The 8,917-nt window shown below is 40.8% G+C and overlaps 1 non-coding gene across 1 annotated transcript; it reads left to right on the top strand.

Annotated features, from left to right (window-relative positions):
* Positions 1-8,385: 8,385 nt before the first annotated feature.
* On the top strand, positions 8,386-8,493 carry LOC112761897 (small nucleolar RNA R71). The gene has a single exon (XR_003182268.1). It is a non-coding gene; the product is annotated as a small nucleolar RNA R71 (small nucleolar RNA).
* Positions 8,494-8,917: the final 424 nt, after the last annotated feature.

Here is an 8,917-nt window from a genome sequence, read left to right on the forward strand (position 1 = left end):
TTTTATCATATCTTAGTTTTAAAATTTCAAAATTCATAATCATATCCAAAATTTTTCAAATCTTTTTAATTCATCAGCCATTTTAGCATTCGAATTTTTTTATTTATTTTAATCTACTTTATTTTATTTTATTTTATTTTCGAAGCTTATCTTTTCGAGTTCCCAATTATTTTATTTTCTTCTCTTTTGAATTCGGTTAGCATTAAATAAATAAAATAAAAACAAAAATATTTTGATTTTTCTTTTACTTTATTTCTATTTTACAATCTACAACATCTCCCTTTCTCCATCATGGATCTAAGTGGAAATAAACAGTCCAGAAGGACTCTGGGGTCATATGCTAACCCCATTATTGCTACATACGGGAGTAGTATCTGTATACCCCCCATCAGAGCAAGCAGTTTTGAGCTAAATCCTCAGCTCATTATCATGGTGCAGCAAAATTGTCAGTATTCTAGTCTTCCACAGGAAGAACATACTGAGTTTCTGGCACAGTTCTTACAAATTGCTGACACAGTATGTGATAAAGAAGTGGATCAGGATGTCTACAAATTATTTCTGTTTGCATTTGATGTAAAAGATCAAGCTAAGAGGTGGTTAAACAACCAACCCACAGCAAGCATAAGAACATGGAAACAATTATCAGACAAATTCCTGAATCAATATTACCCTCAAAAAAGGATGACACAGCTAAGGTTGGACATCCAAGGCTTTAAACAAGAGGATGATGAATCTCTTTATAATGCTTGGGAGAGGTACAGAGGGACGCTAAGGAAATACCCCTCTAAAATGTTTTCAGAGTGGGTACAGTTAGACATCTTCTACTATGGGCTTATAGAAAAAGCTCAAATGTCTCTAGACCCGAAAGCAGTATCCACTGAACTTAGTCCTCAAGAACAAGTTGCTGAACTCAATCAGCAATTTCTTACTATAACAAAACAATTCGCAGAATTCAAAGAGATGCTCCAAGACACTAAAATGCTAACCAAAATATGGAAGCACAATTGAATCAGACAAGACAGCAGCTATCTAAACAGATAACAGAAGAATACCAAGCTGTTCAATTAAGGAGTGGAAAAACACTGAAGGTATCAATCCAAGGTAGCAGGAAGCAAAGAAAGGAACAGCTAATAAAGGATAACTAAACCACTACCCAAAATCCCTCTGAGGACAGTAAGAGCCCAGAGAGGAATAATTCTGGCGTTCAAACGCCAGAAAAGGGTGAAAAGGTGGTGTTTAAACACCCAAGGGACAGCCAATTCTGGCGTCCAGACGCCAGAAAAGGGTGGCAATCTGGCGTTAAACGCCCATGCAGCCCCCAATTCTGGCGTTCAAACACCACAAAGGGGTCAGACACTTGCAAGTGCTGATAACAACCCCTTAAGCAGGCTTCTCCAACCACTTCTGCAGGAAATAAACCTGCAGCAACCAAGGTTGAAGAATATAAGGCCAAGATGCCTTATCCTCAGAAACTCTGCCAAGCAGAACAGGAAAAACAATTTGCCCGCTTTGCAGACTACCTCAGGACTCTTGAAATAAAGATTCCATTTGTAGAGGCACTTGAGCAAATACCCTCTTATGCTAAGTTCATAAAAGAGATCTTAAGTCATTAGAAGGATTGGAGAGAAACTGAAAAAGTTTTCCTCACTGAAGAATGTAGTGCAGTAATTCTGAAAAGCTTACCAGAGAAGCTTAAAGATCTCGAAAGCTTTATGATACCATGCACATTAGAGGATTCTTGTACGCAGACAACTCTGTGTGACCTTGGGGCAAGTATCAACCTAGTACCTGCATCCACTATCAAAAAGCTTGGTTTGACTGATGAAGTTAAACCAACCTGGATATGCCTCCAACTTGCTGATGGCTTCATCAAAATCCCATCAGGCATAATTGAGGACATGATTGTCAAGGTTGGGCCATTTGCCTTTCCTACTGACTTTGTAGTGTTGGAAATGGAGGAGCACAAGAGTGAAACTCTCATTATAGGAAAACCTTTCCTAGCAACTGGACAAACCCTCATTGACGTCCAAAGAGGAGAGATAACTCTGAGAGTCAATGAGGATGAGTTTAAGTTAAATGCTGTCAAAGCTATGCAGCATCCAGACACACCAAAAGACTGCCTGAGCGCAGATGTTATTGACTCCTTGGTGGAAGAGATCAATATGACTGAGAGTCTCCAATCAGACCTATAGGACATTTTTAAAGATGTTCAGGCTGATCTGCAGGAACCAGAGAGAATGGAAGAACCTCTAAAAATTTCTCAGGAAGAGGATAAGCCTCCTAAACCTGAGCTCAAACCACTACCACCATCCCTGAAATATACATTTTTGGGAGAAGGTGACACTTTTCCAGTGATCATAAGCTCTGCTTTAAATCCACAGAAAGAGAAAGTACTAATTCAGGTGCTAAGGACACACAAGACAGCTCTTGGGTGGTCCATAAGTGATCTTAAGGGTATTAGCCCAGCAAGATGCATGCACAAGATCCTATTAGAGGATGATGCTAAGCCAGTGGTTCAACCATAGAGGCGGTTAAATCCAGCCATGAAGGAGGTGGTGCAGAAAGAGGTCACTAAATTACTGGAGGCTGGGATTATTTATCCTATTTCTTATAGCCCCTGGGTGAGCCCTGTCCAAGTTGTCCCCAAGAAAGGAGGCATGACAGTGGTTCATAATGAAAAGAATGAACTGGTTCCTACAAGAACAGTTACAGGGTGGCGTATGTGTATTGACTACAGAAGGCTCAATACAGCCACCAGAAAGGATCATTTTCCTTTATCATTCATAGACCAGATGCTAGAGAGACTAGCAGGTCATGAATACTATTACTTTTTGGATGGCTATTCAGGTTATAACCTGGTGCACGAAATTGTGATCTCCAGGCTTGAACAAATCCTGGTAATGGCTCCAAAGCTTGGTGCTCTGATCTTAATTCATAGTTGTCACAACTTCGATACAACTAACCAGCAAGTGCACTGGGTCGTCCAAGTAATACCTTACGTGAGTAAGGGTCGAATCCCACGGAGATTGTTGGTATGAAGCAAGCTATGGTCACCTTGTAAATCTCAGTCAGGCAGATATAAAGTGATAATGGTGTTTTCGAATATTATATAGTAAAATAGGGATAGAGATACTTATGTAATTCATTGGTAGGAATTTCAGACAAGCGAATGGAGATACTTTTCGTTCCTCTGAACCTCTGCTTTCCTGCTATCTTCATCCAATCAGTCTTACTCCTTTCCACGGCTGGCTGTATGCAAGGGCATCACCGTTGTCAGTGGCTACATCCCCTCCTCTCAGTGAAAGATATGCTCACATGCTCTGTCACAGCACGGCCAATCATCTGTCGGTTCTCGATCATGCTGGAATAGGATTCACCCTCCTTTTGCGTCTGTCACTAACGCCCAGCACTCGCGAGTTTGAAGCTCGTCACAGTCATTCAGTCATTGAATCCTACTCAGAATACCACAGACAAGGTTTGGACTTTCCGGATTCTCTTGAATGCCGCCATCATTCTAGCTTACGCCACGAAGATTCCGGTTAGGAGATCTAAGAGATATTCATTCTAGCTTATTTCATGTAGAACAGAAGTGTTTGTCAGGCACGCGTTCATAAGGGAGAAGGATGATGAGCGTCACACATAATCATCACCTTCATCATGTTCTTGGGTGCGAAGGAATATCTTAGAAGCGAAATAAGAAGAATTGAATAGAAAACAGTAGTACTTGCATTAATCTTTGAGGAACAGCAGAGCTCCACACCTTAATCTATGGAGTGTAGAAACTCTACCGTTAAAAATATATAAGTGAAGGTCCAGGCATGGCCAAGATGGCCAGCCCCCTAAAACGTGATCAAAGGATCATAAGGTAATCCCAAGATGTCTAATACAATAGTAAGAGGTCCTATTTATAATAAACTAGATACTAGGGTTTACATGAGTAAGTATTTGATGTATAAATCCACTTCCGGGGCCCACTTGGTGTGTGTTTGGGCTGAGCTTAAGTGTTGCACGTGCAGAGGCCATTTGTGGAGTTGAACGCCAGTTTTTGTGCCAGTTTGGGCGTTCAACTCTGGTTTTGGATCCTTTTCTGGCGCTGGACGCCAGATTTGGGTAGAAAGCTGGCGTTGAACGCCAGTTTACGTCGGCAATTCTTGGCCAAAGTATGGACTATTATATATTGCTGGAAAGCCCTGGATGTCTACTTTCCAACGCAATTAAAAGCGCGCCATTTCGAGTTCTGTAGCTCCAGAAAATCCACTTTGAGTGCAGGGAGGTCAGAATCCAACAGCATCAGCAGTCCTTTTTCAACCTCTGAATCTGATTTCTGCTCAAGTCCCTCAATTTCAGCCAGAAAATACCTGAAATCATAGAAAAACACACAAACTCATAGTAAAGTCCAGAAATGTGAATTTAACACAAAATCTATTAAAAACATCCCTAAAAGTAACTAGATCCTACTAAAAACATACTAAAAACAATGTCAAAAAGCGTATAAATTATCGGCACATCACAACACCAAACTTAAATTGTTGCTTGTCCCCAAGCAACTGAAAATCAAAATAGGATAAAAAGAATAGAATATACTATAATTTCCAAACTATCAATGAAACAGAGCTTCAATCATATGAGCGGGACTTATAGCTTTTTGCCTCTTGAATAGTTTTGGCATCTCACTTTATCCATTGAGGTTCATAACGATTGGCATCTATAGGAACTTCAGATTTCGAATAGTGTTATTGACTTTCTTAGTTCAGTATGATGATTCTTGAACACAGCTTCTTTATGAGTCTTGGCCGTGGCCCTAAGCACTTTGTTTTCCAGTATTACCACCGGATACATAAATGCCACAGACACATAATTGGGTGAACCCTTTCAGATTGTGACTCAGCTTTGCTAAAGTTCCCAATTAGAGGTGTCCAGGGTTCTTAAGCACACTCTTTTTTTTTGCTTTGGACCTTGACTTTAACCGCTCAGTCTCAAGTTTTCACTTGACACCTACACGCCACAAGCACATGGTTAGGGACAGCTTGGTTTAGCCGCTCAGACCAGGATTTTATTCCTTTAGGCCCTCCTATCCACTGATGCTCAAAGCCTTGGGATCCTTTTTATTTCCCTTGCCTTTTGGTTTTAAGGGTTATTGGCTTTTTGCTCTTGCCTCTTGGTTTTAAGAGCTTTGGCTTTTTCTGCTTGCTTTTTCTTTTTCTTTCTATATTTTTTTTTTTCGCCTATTTTTTTTTTTTTTTGCAAGCTTTGTTCTTTGCTGCTTTTTCTTGCTTCAAGAATCATTTTTATGATTTTTCAGATTATCAAATAACATGTCTCCTAGTCATCATTCTTTCAAGAGCCAACATATTTAACATTCTTAAACAACAACTTCAAAAGACATATGCACTGTTCAAGCATTCATTCAGAAAACAAGAAGCATTGTCACCACATCAATATAATTAAACTAAGTTCAAGGATAAATTCGAAACTCATGTACTTCTTGTTCTTTTAAATTAAAATAGTTTTTATTTAAGAGAGGTGATGGATTCATAGGACATTCATATCTTTAAGACATAGTTACTAACTACTAATGATCATGTAATGAAGACACAAACATATATAAACACATAACATATAAAAACGAAAAACAGAAGAAATAAGAGCAAGGAATGAATCCACCTTAGTGATGATGGCGTTTCAATGATGTTCTTGAGCTCTTCTATGTCTTTTCCTTGCCTTTGTGGCTCCTCCTTCATTGCTTTTAGATCTTCTCTGATTTCATGAAGGATGATGGAGTGCTCTTGATGTTCCACCCTTAGTTGCTTCCAATAATTGTGTGGAAGAAAATGTATCCCCTGAGGTATCTCAGGAATCTCTTGATTTGCAGTCAAATGTTCTACCACTGAGCTATAGACCCTTGATGGAAGCTTTTGTCTTCCCTTTCCTCTTTCTAGAGGTTTCTCTGGCCTTAGGTGCCATCAATGGTTATGGAAAAAAAATAAAAAAGCTATGCTTTTACCACACCAAACTTAGAATGTTGCTCGCCCTCGAGCAAAAGAAGAAAGAATAGAAGAATAAGAAGAAGATATGGAGGAGATGGATGGGAGTGTGTATTCGGCCATATGGGTGGGATTGGGTGGGAGAGAGATGTTGAATTTTTGAAGGTAGTGGGTGTATGGATGTGAGTGGTAAATGGAAAAAAAAGAAGGGATGATCATGAATGGAAAGAGAGATGATGAGGTAGGTGGGGATCCTGTGGGGTCCACAGATCCTGAGGTGTCAAGGCATTTACATCCCTGTACCAATTTAGGCATGTAAAATGCCATTGCACACAACTCTGGGTGTTCAGCGCCAGGTTGGTGCCCATTTTGGGCGTTCAACGCCCCTTTGCTGCCATTTCTGGCGTTGAACGCCAGAACCATGCTTGTTCTGGGCGTTCAGCGCCAGGATGCTCCCATTCTGGGCGTTCAGCGCCAGAACTATACTCTGTTCTGGCGTTTGAACGCCAGACAGATGCTCCTCCAGGGTGTGATTTTTCTTCTGCTGTTTTTGATTCCGTTTTTAATTTTTATATTTATTTTGTGACTCCTCATGATCATGAACCTATAAAGACACATAACTAAGAAAAATATAGTTAGATAAATAAACATTGGGTTGCCTCCCAACAAGCGCTTCTTTAATGTCAATAGCTTGACAGTGGGCTCTCATGGAGCCTCACAGATGTGCAGAGCTTTGTTGAGACTCTCCAACACCAAACTTAGAGTTTGGATATGGGAGTTCAACACCAAACTTAGAGTTTGGTTGTGGCCTCCCAACACCAAACTTAGAGTTTGACTGTGGGGGCTCTGGTTGACTCTGCTTTGAGAGAAGCTTTTCAAGCTTCCTCTCCATGGTTGCAGAGGGAGATCCTTGAGTTTTGAATACAAGGGAGTTCTCATTCCATTGAAGGACTATTTCACCTCTGTCAACATCAATCACAGCTCTTGCTGTGGCCAGGAAAGGTCTTCCTAGGATGATGGATTCATCCTCTTCCTTTCCAGTATCCAGGACTATGAAATCAGCAGGGATGTAAAGGCCCTCAACCTTTACTAATACATCTTCTACTTGTCCATAAGCCTGTTTTCTTGAGCTGTCTGCCATCTCCAGTGAGATTTTAGCAGCTTGCACCCCATAGATTCCCAGTTTCTCTATTACAGAGAGGGGCATGAGGTTTATTCCTGAACCAAGGTCACACAGAGCCTTAAAGATCATGGTGCCTATGGTACAGGGTATTATGAACTTTCCAGGATCCTGTCTCTTCTGAGGCAATGTCAGTTGATCCAGATCACTTAGTTCATTGATGAACAAGGGGGGTTCAACTTCCCAAGCATCAATGCCAAATAATTTGGCATTCAGCTTCATGATTGCACCAAGAAACTTGGCAGTTTTCTCTTCAGTAACATCCTCATTCTCTTCAGAAGAGGAATACTCATCAGAGCTCATGAAGGGCATAAGGAGGTTCAATGGGATCTCTATGGTCTCTAGGTGAGCCTCAGAGTCCTTTGGTTCCTCAGAGGGAAGCTCCTTATTGATCACTGGACGTCCCAGGAGGTCCTCCTCCTTGGGATTGACGTCCTATCCTCTCCTCAGAGGTTCGGCCATGGCGCTTATGTCAATGGCCTTGCACTCTCCTTTTGGGTTCTCTTCTGTATTGCTTGGGAGAGTACTAGGAGGGATTTCAGTGATCCTTTTACTCAGCTGGCCCACTTGTGCTTCCAGATTTCTAATGGAAGACCTTGTTTCATTCATGAAACTTACAGTGGCCTTAGATAGATCAGAGACTAGATTTGCTAAATTAGAAGCATTTTGTTCAGAGTTCTCTGTCTGTTGCTGAGTTGATGATGGAAAAGGCTTGCTATTGCTAAACCTGTTTCTTCCACCATTATTAAAGCCTTGTTGGGGCTTTTGATCCTTCCATGAGAAATTTGGATGATTTCCCCATGTTGAGTTATAGGTGTTTTCATAAGGTTCACCTAAGTAATTTACCTCTGCTATTGCAGGGTGCTCAGGATCATAAGCTTCTTCTTCAGGAGAAGCCTCTTGAGTACTGTTGGATGCAGCTTGCATTCCATGCAGACTCTGAGAGATCATATTGACTTGCTGAGTCAATATTTTATTCTGAGCCAATATGGCATTCAGAGTATCAACTTCAAGAACTCCCTTCTTCATAGGCATCCCATTACTCACAGGATTCCTTTCAGAAGTGTACATGAACTGGTTATTAGCAACCATGTCAATGAGTTCTTGAGCTTCTGCAGGCGTTTTCTTTAGGTGAATGGATCCACCTGCAGAAGTGTCCAGTGACATCTTTGATAGCTCAGATAAACCATCATAGAATATATCCAGGATGGTCCATTCTGAAAGCATGTCAGAAGGACACTTTTTGGTCAACTGTTTGTATCTTTCCCAAGCTTCATAGAGAGATTCACCTTCTTTCTGTCTGAAGGTTTGAACATCAGCTCTAAGCTTGCTCAGCTTTTGAGGAGGAAAGTACTTGGCTAAGAAAGCCGTGACCAGCTTATCCCAAGAGTTCAGGCTGTCTTTGGGTTGAGAATCCAACCATAATCTAGCTCTGTCTCTTACAGCAAAAGGGAAAAGCATGAGCCTGTAGACTTCAGGATCTACTCCATTAGTCTTAACAGTATCACATATCTGCAAGAATTCAGTTAAGAACTGAAAAGGATCTTCAGATGGAAGTCCATGAAACTTGCAGTTCTGCTGCATTAGAGAAACTAATTGAGGTTTCAGCTCAAAGTTGTTTGCTCCAATGGCAGGAATGGAGATGCTTCTTCCATGTAAATTGGAATTAGGTGCAGTAAAGTCACCAAGCATCCTCCTTACATTATCATTATTTTCGGCTGTCATCTCCTCTGCCTGTTCGAAAATTTCTGAA

The sequence above is a fragment of the Arachis hypogaea genome, chromosome 16, assembly GCF_003086295.3.
Source record: "Arachis hypogaea cultivar Tifrunner chromosome 16, arahy.Tifrunner.gnm2.J5K5, whole genome shotgun sequence".
NCBI classification, from domain to species: domain Eukaryota; kingdom Viridiplantae; phylum Streptophyta; class Magnoliopsida; order Fabales; family Fabaceae; genus Arachis; species Arachis hypogaea.